We start from the raw sequence: 21,602 nt of genomic DNA on the forward strand, positions 1-21,602 counted from the left end.
TTAAAAATAAAGTAAAAAAATAAAATTTTCTTTCTGTAGCCACAAAAAGAAAGACAAGAAACAAAAAAAGAAAACAGTTTAAGCAAAAACAGAAGCAAAGAAATCGAACAAATAAAGATCCAGCAAACAGAATGAAACTGAATGAAGTTACATCCAGTTTTTCCTGGAACTAAAACTATGAAGCACTCTATAGTTAATATGCCCAGCAGGTGGAGTGATGTGCTGGTCTTCTAGATGACATGTTTGGAGGGTGAAGTTGGGTGGGGCTTGGTGTAATGGCTCTGCTCTCCACTATATGTTGCTGCTTAGCTTACCGGGGTGGATCCGTGTGCATGTACACATGAGGTGGTAATGGCTTCACCCAGGTTCCTAGTCTCTGGCACCGAAGCATTGTGCTGTCATGTCATCAATCCATGGTCAAACACCCCTTCTTTGTCTCAGGCCTCAGTTCATTCCCCACCTCTGCCCTTTCCTTTCCACGCTGTCCACCTTCCAGGTGACACCTGCCTCTAGAGGTTTATCTCAGATAGGGTTGTGTTCCTCTAGCTTGGGCCCACACTGACTCTCTAGGGAATGATCTCACTGAGCAATGGTCAGGTGCTGGCTTGCTCCAGAAAACATTCATGTGATCGCTAAGCAGCAGAGGTTCAGAAATCATGGCAAATCACAACATACAGCTGGGTGCCAGGTTTCATTGCACTCTGGAATCTTTGTCCAATAACAGCAAATGTGGCTGCTCTCTGGGGTCCGCTGTGCCCTTTGCATGTGGGAAGGCCTTATGGTCTCTAGCAAATGCACTCCAAGCAGTGGAACTGATTCTTCCCATGTGGTACATGAACCTCTCAGACCACACTGCCTGCTCCTAGGAATTTGCCCTACTTCCTCACCAGAGCACCACGAGGCACTGAGCTCTGAAACTTCAGAATCTGTGCTCCACTGTTTATTGAATCTTGGTGGTATTGAAACCCTCTCCTTTCTCCCCATCAATGGTTTTGGGGAACAAATTTCTGGTTCAGCCCTCTGTGAGGGTTTTCATGCTTTCTCTCTAGCTGCTTTCAGGGAAAGTGCTTTTCCCAATGCACCACACTCTCCCCCTTTATTTCTTTCTCTCTGTTCTCTCTCTGTGAAAACCGCTCCATACCTTCCATGGCTTTTCTCTCCCCCAGTTCACCTCTCTGCAATGTGTACCTGCTGAGTTCTGTGGCTCAAGTTATATAGATTGTTGCATTAATCCTCAGATTAATTTCCTAGGTGTTCAAAATTGTTTGTTGTTGATCTAGCTGTATTTCAGGGACTAGACAAGCTCAGGGTATCCGTGCTGCTCCACCATCTTAACTCTTATCCCCCATCTCTATCTAAACTAAATTTTAGGTACAAAGCATAATTTATCCAGGAAGACCATGTTTTGTTCCCCAGGATCATTATGTAATCACAGATTTCTAAATTTTATTACACAGTATATTTTAGCTTTTTTGTTTGTTTGTTTATTTATCCATTTTGAGAGAGTCTGTGTGTGTGCACGAGCAGGGGAGTTATGGAGACGGAGAGAGAGAAGGAGAGAGAGAGAGAGAGAGAGAGAGAGAGAGAGAATCTGACAAGGGGCTTGAACTCATGAACCATGAGACTGTGACCTGAGCCAAAACCAAGAGTCAGACACTTAACAAACTTAGCCACCCAAGTACCCCCTATTTTTGTAGTTTTAAAAATGTTCACCTCCCTTACTTGCATGTATGTTCTATGAGGGCAGAGACTTGTTCATTACAGTATACTTAATATCTAGTATTTATGATTAATAAATATGTAAAGAATTAACAGATTATATATGCCATTACCTCTATTTAATGGAGCCAACTGCAGTGAAATGCCATAGGTTTCACAGAAAGGTATAGCAGATCCAATATTACAATCATATCTGCAGATTTCTGCCCAATGTTCTGTGTACTCCAGCATGATGCCCCCCCTATTGCATAGAGGAAGGGATGATGCAAAGGATAAAGTCTTTCAAAGAAGTAAATGAGAACAACTTATCAGAGAACTGTGAGAGATTTGTGCATTTTTAGAGCACTAGGCACTTACAAATGATCAACATAACGCACTGTGTGTTTTCCAGCATGTACTTTAGTCCTCATTCCCCAGTATCATCAGATTGTCCACTCCACCTTCCTTTAATACCTAAATCAGATTCCATTTTACATCAAATAAGGAGAGAATAAGGAGGTTCCCTTCTGTGAGAGAATTTTCTTCTTCTCTTGTAAAATTCTTTCTTCATCTTTGATTTTATTATAATGTGTCTTGGAGAAGACTATTTTAGTAAAATTTTGAAATGATCTATTAGCTTTATAATGATGGTTGTTCAAATCTCTCCCAAGCTTGGAAAATTCTCAGCCATTATTTATTTTAGTAAGCTTTCTGTTCCTTTTCCCCCCTTTTCCTGTGATTCTAGTGATACATTGATTGTTTCTCTCAATGTTTCCTATAAGTTCTGAAGCCTTTATTTATTCATTTTTACTTTTTCTTTTCAGGTCCCTGACTGGATCATTTCAAATGATCTGTCTTCAAGCTTACATTTCTTTTTCTTGTTTGGTCCAGGCTGCTGCAAATGCTCTCTATTAATTTCTTCAGGTCAGTCTTTGCAATCTTTACTTAAAAATTTTTTTATTTTTTTTTGGTATTTTCTATATCTTTGTTAACTTGCTCATTTTGTTCTGTATTGTTTTCCTAATTTTGTTAAATTGTTTATCTATGTTCTCTGCTAGCTCTGTAAACATCTTTAGAGCAATTATTTTGAATTTCCTGTATGAAAATTTATGGATTTCCATTTCTTTGGGGTTAGTCACTGGAAATTTACTGTGTTTCTTTAGTGGTGCCATACTTCCCTGATTCTTCATGATCTCTATAGCCTTGGGTAAGTATCTGTACATTTGAAGAAGTAGTCATTTCATTCAGAATTTCTTGACTGGCTGAGGAAGAAAATATTTTCTCTTGGAAGTAAGGGTTCACTGGATCATGTTGTGACACTGGGTCTAGTGCTTCAGGGCACCAAGTGTGAAGGCATGTAATGGGTCTGGGGAGACAAAATATGTTGCTGGTTCAGTCGACCTGTGTCCACAACATTGACAATTGTATTTTTCTTGTTGAGTATAGGATATATGAAGTTGTTGCAAGGAGAATTTGGGTCTTCACCAGCACCTTCAGGTTCAGTGACTATGGACCAGGGCTGACAGTGATGATGGCCAGAGTGGTGGTTTCCATATGATAAACTGTGAATACCAGGTGCATTTGCCTTGTAATGGTAAGTTCTGGTTGCACACATACACATAGTATTTGGGACCAGTGCCATCAATGAGGGCTGGTGTCAACCACAGGTACACTGGAATTTATAGGGGCCATGGATGTTCATATGCACTTTATTGCTTCAGGGTTTTCCTATGTTAGAGCTCACAGGAGTAGAGGTCAGTGACAGAGGTCAGGATGAGAGTGGGCAAGTGTATAGCTGGTGGGACTATTCCCAATCATGCAAATGGTAGTATGTGTCAAGCACAGAAGTCTAGGCTGTTGTGTTGCACTCATGCAGTAACAGAGTCCTAGGTTGGCTGTCAGGGTAGAATCCAATCTCTGAGAGGCAGAGGATGAGCAGGGAGAGACTCAAGTGGCTGACTTCTGCAAATGTGAGTTCCAAGGGCAAAAAAAGCAATAAAGTATGCAGGAGATCCATGACAGCTAGGCTGGTCATTATCTTCAGTGATGAAAGCTTCTTGGGTTCTCTGAAAAACAGGTCACTGGCAACTGTTGTCAGTCATATTGTGTGGCTGATACTGATAGCCCTGACTTCTTTCTTCTTCCTTCATATCTCTTTATATCTCACTTTTACTGGACTGCGAGTGGTGTAAAACTGAAGTGAGTCCTTCTAGAGGTGTCCCCAAAATCTGAGAAAGCGGGGTATTTATCACAGTTTCCCTTTCCTAGCAAAAGGATCTTTTTCTATCTGAGGAATTCTGTCTTGGCTCTGAACAGTGCCAGTTTGAGGATGAGATGGTTCAAGCAAACTGCAACCATTCTTCCTTCCTTTTTGTGTGGTTAATCTCAGAATTTTTGTTTGTTCCACCATACTGCTAAAATTTCCTTAAGACCGTTCCTGAGCTTCCCCAGAAATGTTTTTGCTCATGGGTAGCTGTCTGCTTGTTGATTGTTTTCAGGGGATGGAGATACGAGTCTCCTAATTTACCATTTTAGTGATGTTATGTAGCTTCTGTTTTTAAACAGAAATCACACATATAAAAATTGAAATCACTTGAAAGCTGAAAATAACTAGAAATTAATAGTGAAGTCTGTCTAAAATATTGCAAGTTCAAAGACATTTTAAAATGTTATACAAATTAAAATGTAATTTAAACACATTAGAAAGAGGTAAGGAAAATTTGAAGAGCTTAAAACAATACATAAAAAGAACCCCTATGGTTTCCATCTAAATACAGAAACAGTATGTGAATTGTGACTATGTTTGGGATTTTTCATATTTTACACATGGTTTTCTTTACTTTGTTCCTCTTGGTATCATAAACCTTACATTGATGTTTCATCTTTAGGGAAAATGCCATATCATCATTAAGAGAATTGCAGACAAGAAGAGAATGGATTTTGAAATCTCAACAAGGGGACTCACATAAAAAGAGAAGAAAAGTTATATTAAGTGTGATAATAAATGACTTCTTTTCTCAAACTGATACAAATGTTCACACCTTTCTTTTTCCTAGTTTGAACTGTATGTACTAAAAGAAACTAAAGAAAAAATACTTTACTCATGAGGTTAATCTGACTGAAAGTAAGAATCCTTTTCTGGATTCTTAAAGAAATTCTTAAGTGATATGATTTTCTTTTGTATAAATAAAATAGGTATGCCAAACATGTCATACACAACACATAAGTGCCATGTATTGGTATGGAGAAGAATGAATGGGAGTAAAATTGAATGTTTCCTTGAAATGAAGACTAGTAAGTGCTTTCAACAGACAAACTCTTGGTGAATTTCCCAGTGTGCAGTTATAAAGTGTAGTATTAGGCCAAAAATGAGGAAATTAATATCGTCTTAAATTCATGCCTTCCAATATAGAAAATAGAGAAATGGGAAGAGATACAATTGCATACTATGAGATTGAAGTTATACATCATATATAAGAGATGTAGATGAAGCATAGTTGTCATTACTATATCCAACCTGAAGTGTATAATGACAATGCTAACTTTATGCTATGAATGTAAGAATAGTTAGTAATTGCCTCACTTGTTTTTCAATTCAAAAATAATTTAAGGAAAGCTTACTATACTGAGAGCACTATAAAAATCCTCATGGGAAAAACAAATATTATACCAAATAGTGACTGATTACAGGTTTGTGATATATTTGGTGCTCCCTGGTCAACATAATTCACTCTCTGGAAATAGGACATGCACTTTGAAAGTGGCCTTTCTCTTAGTTTATTTATACTCTTTCATGCCCAATTCCCATTCTAATCAATATGTTTATATTTTAATTTTATTTATTTATTTTAAAAAGAAAGCAAGAGTGAGTGCAGGAGGGGCAGAGACAGACAGACACACACACACACACAGAGAGAGAGAGAGAGACAGAGAGAATACCAAGTAAGCTCTCCACTGCAACATGGAGCCTGATGCAGGGATCAAACTTGCAAGCTGTGAGATCATGACCTGAGCTGAAATCAAGAGTAGATCGTTTAATCAACTAAGCTACAGAGACACCCCCCTAATCAGTACATTTTTAAAGAAGGCTAGAAAAAGTTAAAAGTGAAGTGTATAGCTTTTTAGGATACAGAAATATATAGCAGATTGGGAATTAAAATACCCACAAAAAATTTAAAGTATTGTATATTAGCTATGATCCTTGTGGACGCAAATGAAAGAAACTGAAATAGATGTACATTAGACAAAAAGAAGATTTATTGGCCTGCAAAGTCCCAAAGAAGTGTTGAACTATTAAGAGCAGGGAAAATGGGATTGTCAGAACCTCAGTAAAGACTTGAACTATGGACTCAATTCTGAGAGTGCTGTCTTCTCTTCTTGATTGGTTTCTCTTTGCATGTCGAGCTCCATTTTTTTCATACTTCTTTCATGTTATGGAAAACATGAACATTGATTATTCTCAATTTTATATTCTATGACTTAAACCACCAAACCAATTACCCGTGTTAACACACACACACACACACACACACACAGTAAATTTGATCAGGTTCCATCTAGTACAGTGACTGGGGATGATCTAGTAAAAATACACCACCTTTCATTGAAACCTTTTGTTTGGAGTGGAGAGAGAAACAGTTCCTCAGAAAACAGTTTGGTAACAGTGAAGGTCTGACAGAAGGAGTAGAATTAAATTAAAACATACAGTCAGTAACCAACTTATTTATGGTCATCTTAATATTTGCCACTGTTTTCTATAATTGTTCTTACTGTTTTTCAATTATTATGGTTTATTTACTGATCTTTCCTATGCATTTTAAAAATAAGTACTTTGAATCTTTTGGAAACAGATGAAAAGCAATAAATACTAAACAAGTAATTCAAAACACTGTACTTAATGGTACTACATTTGCTGAGATAATTCCCTTGAATGAATATTGAGAGAATTTAGCATTGTCTCAAAAGTATGAGAAAATTCACTGCTGAAAAAGTGTGGATATCTGCTCTCTAATATTGATACTGGTAAGAATTTAAATATAACCACCAATTGTCTGCCAATACAAGAGTAGAAACAATTTTCTCTACAAAAGACACTGTGCTTTTGCTGTCAGGATAGCAGTCATGAGAGTATAGGACAGCCAAACAAGGTAAAAGCAGTAATAGGAGTTGTGGGACAACTGTCCTGGTACATATTGGTCCTCCAGTTCATGTGCTTAATTTTAGTGGCCGACTTTTCCTTGTAAATGACTAGGAAGATAAAGTTGCTTCCTGCTTTACTGTGATCATAATAAACATTCCTTCCAAATCTCAACTAGCAGACCTTTATAGCAATGAAAGGACTGAAGTTAATTAATTTTAAACTAGTGAAAAATATCTTTAGAAAAACAATATACTTATTATAAAGAATAGTGACCATCAAGTTGGGAGAAACATTTAAAGACAGCAATATGAAAAACCAAAGGTGAGTATCAGGGATTTCATGTGAAGGAGTAAGAAGAGACCATTATCAAATGCATCAGAGAAATCAAGAACTATAAGAAATAAAATGTCTCTTTCGACCATCTTGGAACCTGTGGAGGCCTGCTGGGAACAGAACTCCTGAAAGGACAAATATCTCTGGAAGGCTGTGATCCAAAGCCACTTTTGCTGGCTATAATTGGGGTCTCCAGAACGAGAGGAAGCACACAGCTCTTCTTAAAATTGAAGGTGTTTATGCCGGAGATGAGACAGTTCTATCTAGGCAAGAAATGTGCTTATGTGTATAAAGCAAAGAACAATACAGTGACTCCTGGTGGCAAACCGAATAAAACCAGAGTAATCTGGGGAAAATTAACTTGTGCTCATGGAAATAGTGGCAAATCCTGAAGCAACCTTCCTGCTAAAGCCATTGGTCACATAATCCGTGTGATGCTGTACCCCTCAAGGATTTAAACTAACTGAAAAGTAGGGGGGCCTGGGTGGCTCAGTCGGTTAAGCCTCCGACTTCGGCTATGGTCATGACCTCCCAGTTTGTGGGTTCAGGCCCCGCATCGGGCTCTGTGCTGACAGCGCAGAGCCTGGAGCCTGCTTTAGATTTGTCTCCCTTTCTCTCCGCCCCTTCCTCACTCATGTTCTGTCTCTCTCTGTCTCAAAAATAAGTGAACTATATTTTAAAAATAAACTAACTGAAAAGTAAATAAAGGTGTAGATTTGTAAAAAAAAAAAAAGGGGGGGGAAGTAAATGTGACATATTAGAATATCTGAAATACAAAGATAATTGTGTCTACAAATATTATTGCATAGCATACCGTATTAAAATTATATGTGATCATAAATTTGCATTAGCATATAATACTATGTACATATTATTGAATAGATTAGTTATTATAACCCAAATACCTTCAATTGAGCTTATCCAGTGATTTTAAAAAATTGCAAAAGATGAATTATTTGTTTCAATGTAACCTAAATACTAACAAAGACTGAAAGATAGAAAAACACAAGGTAAAACAAGTGAGGCTTCAGTTAAATAAAGGAAATAAGGAAACCTAAATTGTACAGTTCCTGTTATCAATTCCCTTCCTGACTCAAGTATTACATCTCCATACAAACACACTCAAATGCATACCCAACAAGGTTAATTATTATTGATAGTATGTGGCTAGGGACATGGTGAAAGACTAGTTGACTAAGAAATCATTAAACTGTCAAGAAGTGGTAAGTAGTTTACCAAACCTCACTTCCTATTGGAGATATGTTGAATGTTAGAGGATTTTAACTGGGTCAATTATTTGTACGTTACTAAACCATGAGAAGCCACATTCATACTCAAAAGATGTGGATTACTTCTCACTACGAAAATTCACACAGGAAAAGAGAGAAAATCTGAACAGACCCATAACTAGTGAAGAAATGGAATCAGTTATCAAAAATCTCCCAACAAATAAGAGCCCTGGACCTGATGGCTTCCCAGGAGAATTCTACCAGACATTTAAAACAAAGTGAATACCTATTCTTCTCAAGCTGTTCCAAAAAATAGAAATGGAAGGAAAACTTCTGGACTCATTCTACAAAGCCAACATCACTTTGATTCCCAAGCCAGACAGACCTAGCTAAAAAAGAGAACTATAGGCCAATATCCTTGATAAATACAGATGCAAAAATCCTCAGCAAGATACTTGCAAATCGAATGCAACAGCACATAAAAAGAAAGATCCAACAAGATCAAGTGGGATTTATTCTTGGGTAGTTACAGGGCTGGTTCAATATTCAAAAATCAATCAATGTGATACATCACATTAACAAAAGAAAATATAAAAAACATATGATCCTGTCGATAGAGGCAGGAAAAGCATTTGGCAAAACACAGCATCCTTCTTAATAAAGACCCGGGAAAGTCGGGATAGAAGGAACTTACTAAAACATCATAAAAACCATCTATGATAAGCCCTCAGCTAACATTATCCTCAATGGGGAAAAACTGAGGGCTTTTCCCCTGAAATCAGGAACATGACAGGGATGTCCACTCTCACCACTGTAGTTTAACATAGTGCTGGAAGTCCTAGCATCAGCAATCAGACAACAAAAGGAAATAAAAGGCATCAGAATTGGCAAAGAAGAAGTCAAGCTTTCACTTTTCGTAGATGACATGATACATAGAAAACCTGACAGACTTCACCAGAAGCCTACTAGAACTGATCCATGAATTCAGCAAAGTTGCAGGGTACAAAGTCAACGTACAAAAATAAGTTGCATTTTTATTTACCAACAATGAAGCAGCAAAAGAGAAATCGAGAAACGGATCCCATTTACCATTGCACAAAAAAACATAAAATACCTAGGAATAAACCTAATCAAAGATATAAGAGATCTGTATGATGAAAACTATAGAAAACTTATGAAGGAAATTGAAGAAGACACAAAGAAATGGAAAAACATTCCATGTTCATGGATCGGAAGAATAAATATAGTTAAAATGTTATTACTAACCAAAGCAATCTACACCTTCAATGCAATCCCAATCAAAATTGCACCAGCATTCTTCTCAAAACTAGAACAAACTATCCTAAAATTTGTATGGAATCACAAAACACCCCGAATAGCCAAAGTAATACTGAAGAAGAAAACCAACATGGGAGGCATCACAACCCCAGACTTTATCCTCTACTACAAAGCTGTCATCATCAAGACAGCATGGTGTTGGCTCAAAAACAGACACATAGACCAATGGAACAGAATAGAGAACTCAGAACTGCAACCACAAATGTATGGCCAATTATCTTTGACAAAGCGGGAAAGAGTATCCAATGGAAAAAAGACAGCCTCTTTAACAGATGGTGTGGGAGAACTGGACAGCAACATGCAGAAGAATGAAACTAGATAATTTTCTCTCATTATACACAAAAATAAACTCAAAATGAATAAAGGACCTGAATGTGAGACAAGAAACCATCAAACTCCTAGAGGAGAAAACAGGAAACAAACTCCTTGACCTCAACTGCAGCAATTTCTTACTTGACACATCACGAAAGGCAAGGGAATCAAGAGCAAAAGTGAACTATTGGGACCTTATCAGGATAAAATGCTTCTGCACGTCAAGGGAAACAATCAATAAAACTAATAGGCAACTGTCAGAATGGGAAAAGATAGTTGCAAATGACATATCAGATATATCTGGCTAGTATCGAAAATCTAAAAGAAACTCACCAAACACCACACCTGAAAAACAAATAATCCAGTGAAGAAATGGGCAGAAGACATGAACAGACACTTCTCCAAAGAGGACATCCAGATGGCCAACAGACACATGAAATAATGCTCAACGTCATGCATNCGAATAGCCAAAGTAATACTGAAGAAGAAAACCAACATGGGAGGCATCACAACCCCAGACTTTATCCTCTACTACAAAGCTGTCATCATCAAGACAGCATGGTGTTGGCTCAAAAACAGACACATAGACCAATGGACTAGAATAGAGAACTCAGAACTGCAACCACAAATGTATGGCCAATTATCTTTGACAAAGCGGGAAAGAGTATCCAATGGAAAAAAGACAGCCTCTTTAACAGATGGTGTGGGAGAACTGGACAGCAACATGCAGAAGAATGAAACTAGATAATTTTCTCTCATTATACACAAAAATAAACTCAAAATGAATAAAGGACCTGAATGTGAGACAAGAAACCATCAAACTCCTAGAGGAGAAAACAGGAAACAAACTCCTTGACCTCAACTGCAGCAATTTCTTACTTGACACATCACGAAAGGCAAGGGAATCAAGAGCAAAAGTGAACTATTGGGACCTTATCAGGATAAAATGCTTCTGCACGTCAAGGGAAACAATCAATAAAACTAATAGGCAACTGTCAGAATGGGAAAAGATAGTTGCAAATGACATATCAGATATATCTGGCTAGTATCGAAAATCTAAAAGAAACTCACCAAACACCACACCTGAAAAACAAATAATCCAGTGAAGAAATGGGCAGAAGACATGAACAGACACTTCTCCAAAGAGGACATCCAGATGGCCAACAGACACATGAAATAATGCTCAACGTCATGCATCATCAGTGAAATACAAATCAAAACCACACTGAGATATCACCTCATACAGATCAGAGTGGCTAAAATGAACAAATCAGGAGACTCTAGATGCTGGCGAGGATGTGGAGAAATGGGCACCCTCCTACACTGTTGCTGGGAATGTAAACTGGTGCAGCCACTTTGGAAAACAGTGTGGAGTTCCTCAAAAAACTAACAATAGAACTCCCTTATGACCCAGCAACAACACTGCGAGAAATCTACCCAAGGGATATAGGAGTGCTGATGCATAGGGTCACATGTACCCCAGTGTTCATAGCAGCACTCTCAACAATATCTCAAACATGGAAAGAGACTAAATGTCCATCAACTGAGGAATGGATCAAGAAGATGTGGTTCATCTATAGAATGGAATACTGCTGGGAGCCGCACCGGCTTCTCTGGATGGCAGTCACAGCAAGGAAATGGCAGTGTTTGCACAACTCCTCCCATGAGAAACAAAAACTGGTATCTCTTTCTGCTACTATGGGCTCATCTTGGAAATAAGCCTGCTGGTATTGACCAGGCCTCACAATATTCCATATCAGACCGATATTTCAAACACAGATACCTCATAAGGAAAAGCATATTCCTACCTTTACAAGAGATTTTAAATGAAAGCTCTGTGGGTGATTGTCAAGAGGCTCTTCCTATGGGCCTTGCAGATCCAAGACTTAGATAATAAAGGTGGTTAAGAACACAAGAGTTACAATTGAGCCTGGCCCTGAGCCAAAGAGCCTAATTTAGAGTTAAGGAACAGATAAGGGCAGAACTTAAGTTAATACTTACGCCTTTTTCTAACTGGTGATGTATGGCAGTCCCTTCCCCAAGGCCTACTTTCTGCAAACACCCTCCCTTACAGGAGTGGCTGGGATGAGGATAGATAAGAGTAACTAAAACATAACTCAAAAACAAAGGTCGACACATTTAGGGCCTCCATGGTGTTTACATATTCAGCATCAAGTCAAAAAGGTTTCCACAAACTTATTAACTAGTTTAAAAACATTTGTCCTCTTGTGAGCCAGACAGAATGACTCTTAGCCCATCTATACACTTAACCTACAATCTAACCTTAACATTATTAACTTGGAACAAATATGTGTCCTGTTTTTTTACTAAGAATACCCTGTTAATTCCTTAGTTATAAAATTTACTTAGCCTCACTCTAATAGGAATAGTTCTGCAAGAATATTTCTGTAAAACCTGCTTCTGTACACTTTCCAAAGCATCTTATCACAAAGAGCATCCATTGTAAAAATTCCTTTTTCTGATGTCATGTTATCATTTAACCTATAAATAAAGACACCAAAAAGGACAGGATAGAGATGCCTGCCTGGTGATCAGAAAGAATCTCGGGGCTCTCTCACTCTCTCTCGCTGATGCCGTCCATCCCTCACGGACCCCTGGGCCTGCTGGAGCCGGCCTCCAGCAGAGTACTACATGGCAATGAGAAAGAATGAAACCTGGCCTATTGCAGCAACATAGATAGAACTTGAGGGTGTTATGCTGAGCGAAATAGGTCAGGCAGAGAAGGACAGATACCATATGTTTGCACATATAGGTGGATTAGGAGGAACTTAACGGAGGACTATGGGGGAGGAGAAGGGGAAAAATAGTGGGAGAGAGGCAAACCATGAGAGACTCTTGAATGCTGAGAATAAACTAAGGGATGATGGGAGTGGGGGAGAGGGGAAGGAGGGTGATGGGCATGGAGGGCACTTGTTGGGATGAGCACTGGGTGTTATATGGAAACCAACTTGACAATAAACTATTTAAGAAAAAAAACAAAATAAAATTGCTTCTAGGAAAAAATCAAAATTTTATATAAATAGAAAAAAAGATTTGTATTAATTGATATCTTGGCTTAGAAAAATACAAAATAACAAATTGTTTCAAGTTTTTTTTATCTTTTTTTGTGAAAGAAAGATTGAATTTCAAGAGAATACAGGATAATTTATGATTTCAGGTAGAAATATTTTTATAAGAGTATACCTGGAATTAGGGTTGCCTGGGTGGTGGCTCAGTCAGTTAAACATCTGAGTCTTGGTTTGGATTCAGGTCATGTGACTGAGTCCTGCATTAGGCTCTATGCTTGGGTTTCTCTCTCTCCCCCTTTCTCTGCCTCTTCTCTCTCTCTCTCAAAAGAAAGGAAGGAAGGAAGAGAGAAGGAAGGAAGGAAGGAAGGAAGGAAGGAAGGAAGGAGGGAGGGAAGGAAGGAAAGAAAGAGAAAGAAAGAAGAAAGAAAGAAAGAAGGAAGGAAGGAAGGAGGGAGGGAAGGAAGGAAAGAAAGAGAAAGAAAGAAGAAAGAAAGAAAGAAAGAAAGAAGGAAGGAAGGAAGGAAAGATAGAAAGAAAGAAAAAAGAAAGGAAGGAAGGAGGAAAGAAAAAAGAGAGAAGGAAAGAAAGAAGGAAAGAAAGAAAGAAAGAAAGAAAGAAAGAAAGAAAGAAAGAAAGAAAGAGTGCACATGGAAATAAATATGCATATCAAAGCATCTTTCTCTGGAGGAGAAAAGTCCTGGTTGGCCTGAGGGCCTGGCACATAATCTATGCTGAACTGTTCAGAATCCAAAAACTCTATCAGAAGCTGGTTCACAGAGAATTATGTAATTTAAGCAGAGATACATCAATATTTTTTTTTCTGGAATTGTATAACAGAATTGAGAAAGAAAACAAGAGAGATGGAGAGAACATGCATACATGTGTGCTGAGCTTGATAACTAGTAGTATGTGAGTCTGGGTCTGTCAACAACCAACTATATGCATATAAACATAAACCACAGAGAAAAGCAGGGTACGGAGACCAAGAAAAAGAGATTAATCAATCTTGTTTTAGTATCTGAATATCACTGGGTGAAAGGATTCTCCCTTAGACCCTTCAGTTTAATGAACCAGCAAAATCTCAAACTAATTTGAGTTGGTTTTCTGATATCTACATGTAGGAATTTTTTAACATGACATTGCAAATCGAATCAGACACAGATAACAAACACTGGAAAATACAACACAATTCTAGAGAAAATGTAGGAATGGAAACCCAATATTATGAAATGTTGGATAAATTATATCTGCCCTAACACATGAGCAAAATCTACACTTAGGTCCCAGGCTCTAAGCTACATGTAGTAGAAGGAAATATTCATCCATGTAAAATTGGTCATTTGCATTTCAGGCAGTTAAACAGTGAACCATCTTCTATTACATGGCCCAGGAGTTATTCTTTGTGATACTCAAATGTCATAAAGACATAAAAAATATAAAATGACAAAACTCATTCAAAGATTAAACTATAAACACAAGTGCACATGAGCTGTATACACATACCCAAGAAATATAGAATAATAGAAATATATATATTAAAAACAGATATTTGTATTCATCAGAAGAGCATAGTCCAAAACAGAATGTGCCTCTCACTTTGCTTTTCTCTTTCAACATTACTTCCAGTGTTCAGGGTCTTTTCTGGTTCCATACAAATTTTAGAATCTTGTTTTTGCTCTGTGAATGATGCTGGTGTTATTTTGATAGAGATTACATTGAATGTGTAGATTGCTGTGGGTAGTACAGACATTTTAACAATATTTGATCTTCCAATTCATGAGCATGGAATGTTTTTCCATTTCTTTGTGTCTTCTTTAATTTCTTTCATAAGCTTTCTATACTTTTCAACATACAGAATTTTACCTTTGTGATTAGGTCTATTCCTAGGTATCTAATGGATTTTAATGTAGTTGTAAATGATATTAATTCCTTGATTTCTCTTCCTGCTGCTTCATTATTTGTGTATAGAAATGCAAGTGATTTCTGTATGTTGATGTTATACCCTGCAACTCTGCTGAATACATGTATCAGTTCTAGCATTTTTTTTAAAGCAGGAGGCATTGAAATTCCAGACTTCAAGCTGTATTACAAAGCTGTAGTAATCAACACAGTTCAGCACTGGCATGAAAACAGTCACACAGGTCAACAGAAAAGAAGAGAGAACCCAGAAAAGGATCCAAACTATATGGATCATCTAATCTTTAACAAAGAAGAAAAGAATATCCAATGGACAAAATAGTCCCTTCCACAAATAGTGTTGGAAAACTGGGTAGCAACATGCAGAAGAATGTAACTGAACCACTTCCTTACACTATACACAAAAATAAATGCAAAATGATGAAAGACCTAAATGTGAGATAGGAACATCAAAATCCCAGAAAAGAACACATGCAGTAACCTCTTTGACTTCACTCATAGCAACTTCTTACTAGACATGTCTCTGAAGGCAAGGGAAACAAAAGCAAACATGAACTATTAGGACTCCATCAAGATAAAAACATTTGCACAGCAAAAGAAACAATTAACAAAACCAAAAATCAACCTATGGAATGGAGAAGATATTTGCAAATGACGTATCTGATAAAGGGCTAGTATCCAAAATCTATAAAGAACCTAGCAAACTCTACATCCAAGAAAGAAATAATTCAGTTGAGAAATGGACAGGAGACATGAGCAGACACTTCTTCAAAGAAGACATAAAAATGGCTAACAGACATATGAAAAAATGCTCAACATCACTATAATGGAAATAAAAATCAAAACTACAATGAGATATCACCTCACACCTGTCAGAATGACTAAAATTAACAGCATAGCAAATGACAGCTGTTGGTGAGGATGCAGAGAAAGGGGAGAAACCTCATGCACTATTGGTCCAAATGCAAACCAGTACAGCCACTCTGAAAAACCTCTGTGAAGTTTCCTCAGAAAGTTAAAGATAGAACTACCCTATGACCTAGCAATTGCACTACTGGTATTTATTGAAAGGAAACTAAAGTACTGATTCAAAGGGGTTCATGCACCCCAATGTTTATAGCAGCACTATCAACAATTCCCAAATTATGGAAAGAACCCAAATGCCCATCAGCTGATGAATCAATAAAGGAGATGTGATATATACAATTCCAATATACAAGGGAATATTACGCAGACATCAAAAGAATGAAATGTTACCATTTGCTACACGTGGATAGAACTAGACTGTATTATGCTAAGTGAAATAAGTGAGTCAGAAAAAGACAAATACCATATGATTTCACTCATATGTGGAGTTTATGAAACAACACAGATGAATAGAGGAAGGGAAGGAAAAGTAAAATAAGATGTAAATAGATAGGGAAGCAAACCATAAGAGACTTAACTATAGGGAACAAATTGAGGGTTGCTGGAGGGGTGGTAAATGGGGGTTAGGCTAAACCTGTGATGGGCATTTAGAAGGGTGCCCGTTGGGATGAGCACAGGGCATTATATGTAAGTGATGAATCACTAAATTCTACTCCTGAAACCAATACTACACTATACATTAGCTAACTTGAATTTAAATAAAATCTTGGGAAAAATAAAATATAATCATTATAAATATACATTAAAACTTTTTATAGCTCTCTAAACCATGACACAGATAAAGAATCAGCAATCTCTTCTGTGACACCACCAAGCATGGACTGCAGAGTTTCCTTCTCCTTTGAATGACTCTTTAAGGTTAAGGAAGGTTCAGTAGGACATCACATATGGGAGTGATTCTTCCTATCTTCCCCACTACTTGCCAGTAGACACACACACACACACACACACACACACACACACACTTTGTTCTATTGCTTCTCCCCTAAGATTAGAAAAGACCACAAAGTCTGCTTTCATTAAATAAATACAAATTATTTTGCTCTCTGACTCCTTGTTCCCCACATCTCAATTCTTATTTTCTCAATTGAGGTTGTCATCCAGAGAATTTAAATTATTCTCTCTCCTAGAATATAATTCTGACTATCAGGTTTATGTGTAATGTAATCAATATACACAAAGTGTTACTGGTGCCTCAAGGAGGAAATACTATTAGGCAACTTTAGCAAAGGTAGTTACTATGCCTGCATTTACATTAATTCCTTATTTTACACTTATATATTTATTTTATAAAATTAATTGTATTCTGAGCAAAAATATCTATTGGCCCTCTGTTATTGGAGGACTGTGCTTTTCTTAAAGAAATATATTATATCTATCTTGTGATCACTTAAAATTTCCAATGAATCAAATTCTCATTATGCTTGAACTATAGGAAGTTGAAATCTGTTGTATAACATCACACTATTCATCCCTGCACAACTCTTTGTACATTAAGTGTTATTGGTTGAGTTGTTTCTACTCCAAATTTATCTTATCTTCATTGACTTCATCTACTTTCTGAAATAAATATTGATAATGATTTTCCCCCAAACTGAATGTAATTGATATACTTGAGATAGTTTACCAGGGGTCTCAAGTTCTTGAGTTACATTAAACTCATACTTCTACTATCTGTATTTGACGTGTCTTTGGCTAACACATTCTCTGACATCCTGGAGGCACTAACACCACCTCATTCTTCAGTTTCTGTTGAAACAGTAAACCAACCTTAATGCTTTGTTTGCCCAGCCCACAATGAAGGTCAGGCCAGTACAACTATGAAACAAAGAAGTGAATTGTTGGTATTGCTGAGGAATGTGACTCTTAAAAAAAATGATCCTTCCTTCCTGAGTCTGTAGGACAAAAAAACAAAAAACAAACAACAACAATAAAAAGCAACCCAACAAGAGTAACTTGAAAACACTTAACTAAAATAGTTTTTGAGATTCATAGAGATTTATTCTGCTCTCCACTTCAAGGTGATTATTCACATTTCAATTCACCAAATTACTCATTTCAGTGTTATCTGAGCAGTTGTTCAGAGGTCAGGATGAAAACCAGAGGAAGATATGCTTTTTTAATTTTCTTTTTACCTCAAGTGATCAAATTGTTAATTCATGTACCCTCTGGACACCTAACTATATGTATTTTTATATCTGTGTAATATATTAAAATGGAGAGTTAGAAGAGGGAGAGGTGTGGGAGAAGGAAGGAAAAGGAGAGAGAGGAAGGAAAATTGAAGAGGGAAGAAAGGAAATATTAAGAAAACAATTTAAAATACAAATGTCATTAGGCCATCAATATTGTAGAATGCCTTCAATCATTCGATCTCAACTGGTATGTTCCACAACCCCCAAAATATGATTAAATATATTCAATATTAATTTTCTGTATATGTTTGCAATATGAAATCCTCAACAATTATTTATAATAACTTATTTCTCCTTGGTGATGCTGTCTATCCCTCTCTCAAATGCAACATCTGGCGAGTCCCCAATTCCCCAAAACTATAGGATGCAGCCATAAGAATTCCAGAAAAAGTGACAAGGAATATCTTTTTGTCCATGTGAGTAGGTTTTAATGGGTCTAAGAGGAAAATCCAAGTTTAAATATATAAAATATTTAATACTCCCCACAGCCATTAACTTGACACCTTCCAGAAAAAAGAAATGAAGTAATATAAATAAATGCATGACAGTCTGAGTTGAATAATGCTTTGAACAACACTGCTTTCTGAAAACTGTGGAACAGTCTGCCAAATACTGGCTTGATACGGACATCATCCCAAATCTCACCCTGCTCTGATAAAAGAACTATTATACAAAGATGTTTCTGCATTTTAGCCTATACTGTAAGGATGGGAAAGTTATTTATGGTACTCATTCTTTAAAAAAAAAGTTATGCTTCTAAGTGTATAAATTTTTTGGGGGGGTCTTGTTTCTTTTTGTTTTATTTTTCTTATTCATTGTGTCACCCTGTGTGNAGCAGCACTCTCAACAATAGCCAAAAAATGGAAAGAGCTTAAGTATCCATCAACTGAGGAATGGATCAAGAAGATGTGGTTTATCTATACGATGGAATACTACATGGGAATGAGAAAGAATGAAATCTGGCCATATGTAGCAACATGGATAAGTGTATAAATCTTTTTAATGAAATGAATAAGTTCTTCTGCCCTTATCTTCAAGGATCTCACCCTGTAGAAGAGACTAATATCTATATAGTATTTAATATAAGCTAAATACTGTGCTAAGTGCTGAGGTCAGATAATTCCCGAGTTTATAGAGATCAAATCATGTAAGGAAAGTCATTAATTAAAGTTGCATATATGTGTGACAAATGTATAAATGATGAGAGTTACACAGTGTTAAAATATTATATATCAAGAGTCATTAAACCATAACCCATGTACCAAATCCAGCCAACTGTTTACTTTGTACAGTCCATGAGCTCAGAATGGACTTAAAATTTTTTTTGATGATTTCTTTTAAGTGGTTATATAGGTACCTACATAATGGTATCCTTGATTTTGCCTATTGGGACATAGGGCCTAAAATATTATCTATTTGGTCCTTTACAAGAAAAATGTGAAGATTCTTATTCTATATCACAGAAATTTGACCTAGTTGGGGTAATAAATATAGACCAGCTAAAAATTACAAATGTCTGTGAATTGAAACAGTTAATATATTTTGTATCAATCATTTCATAGAAAATATATAGATAAATAATTAAAATTAATCTGAAAATATGTTATATAATGTTACATTGTATATGCAACTGAGTCAATGAAAATATAGTATATTGGGTTGTTTCCTCACTGACATGGGACTTGGATATTGTACTTTTCTATATGGATTTATTGCAAGGACTTTTTTTATGGAAAAAAAAACCGCATAGTTAGAAAGTGTTTCTGGGGCAAAGACACATATCCTAATCCTACCCTACCCTCAAGAGTAGGTTAGAGACTACAATTAGAAACCAAATTGGGACAAAGCTTATAGAACTCATAGAAGAAAAAATAAATATTTACTTTCTTGTTTGAAATGCAAAGAAAATTTACAAAATACTTGAAGTTTGTAATGGGAATTGAGAAGATTTTTGAATAATGTCCATCAAAATATAATATAAAACAACAAGAGTGGTTGAATACAAGGCAGGGGATCTATGTTGGCAAAGTCTGATTTTCTGCCTTTTATATATTACTCTTGATTTAAAATCATAAAATCTAAGTTTTTCTCATTGTGAACAGAATCAGATTATCAGGATTGTAAATCAGTAAATAAAGAAAATAATAAGAGTTATTACGATACAATTTAGCATCTTCAGAGGAAGTATAAGCTTTTTCAAGCCAGTCTTGACCAAGTAAAGATTGTTATCTTTGAGGCCTTGCTCTGTTCATTGACCTTGACTTCAGTTTCTTGAATCATTAGACTTAGTAGATCTTTCTCAATATTTTCATTGTTTCAAATACCCATACACTACCTATGTGGGTGAGAAACGACTTTTGCATCTATATTACTGAGGTCAATGAAATAGTTGATGCCAGAGGTTTAGCGGTAAACATGTAATATCTATAATTTGTAAAAACAAAAACAAAAAAACCACACACACACAATGCTTTTGCAGGGTGATGGAAGCAGAATAAGAGTGATACTACATCAATGCAAATGAATGATTCCTTTATTCAAATAAGCTGCATTTCCCAGAGGAAGTTAATTAAAAAAACTATTTCTTTTAGTTTATTAATTTTATTTTAAGAGAGACAGAGAATGTGTGCAAGTGGGGCAAGGGCGGAGACAGCAGAGAGAGACAATCCTAAACAGGCTCCACACTGCCGGTGCAGAGCCTAGGATGGGGCTCTGTCTCACAAACCATGAAATCTTAACCTGAGCCAAAATCAAAAGCCAGATGCTTATCTGACTGAGTCAGAAACAAATTCTCAGTTTCCCCAGAAACAAATTTTTTAGTATTTAATATCATGAATAATAGTTTTTAATTATAGTTTTACCTGTGTAGTTTGCAATTACTTTATTTTTATTGTAAATCTTGCCAACTTTTCAGTACTGTATGCAAAAAATTTATATTGCAGCCTCTTCAATCTCAAGCCCTGAGGAAGAAACAAAGCTATTATTCATAAGCAAAGGGAAGACAAAGGTAACTTTAGCCTCAGAATCTTAGCAATATACTGAATTGATTAATAGTGATTGATAACACAGTGAAACATAGTGATTAACATAGTGAAACATATAGTAAGTAGTGATGGAACAAATTTATAAGCTGTTATACAAATAATAACTTCCAAAATAGTTGCTAATCTCAATGCTTCTAAAGATTAAAAACACAGTGGCTCCTGGGTGGCTCAGTCAGTTAAGCAACCGACTTCGGCTCAGGTTGATCTCACGGTTCATGGGTTCGAGCCCCGCGTCGGGCTCTCTGGGCTGACAGCTAGCTCAGAGCCTGGAGTCTCTTTCAGATTCTGTATCTCCCTCTCTCTCTGACCCTCCCCTGCTCACGCTGCTTCTCTCTCTCTCTCAGAAATAAAGAAAACATTAAAAAGAATTTAAAGATTAAAAAAACAAGTAGTTATTTAATTGTGCATCCATATATAAGGGGTTTAGTGAAATTCTGTTTTCT

The sequence above is a fragment of the Crocuta crocuta genome, unplaced genomic scaffold, assembly GCF_008692635.1.
Source record: "Crocuta crocuta isolate KB4526 unplaced genomic scaffold, BGI_CrCroc_1.0 scaffold457, whole genome shotgun sequence".
Taxonomy (NCBI): domain Eukaryota; kingdom Metazoa; phylum Chordata; class Mammalia; order Carnivora; family Hyaenidae; genus Crocuta; species Crocuta crocuta.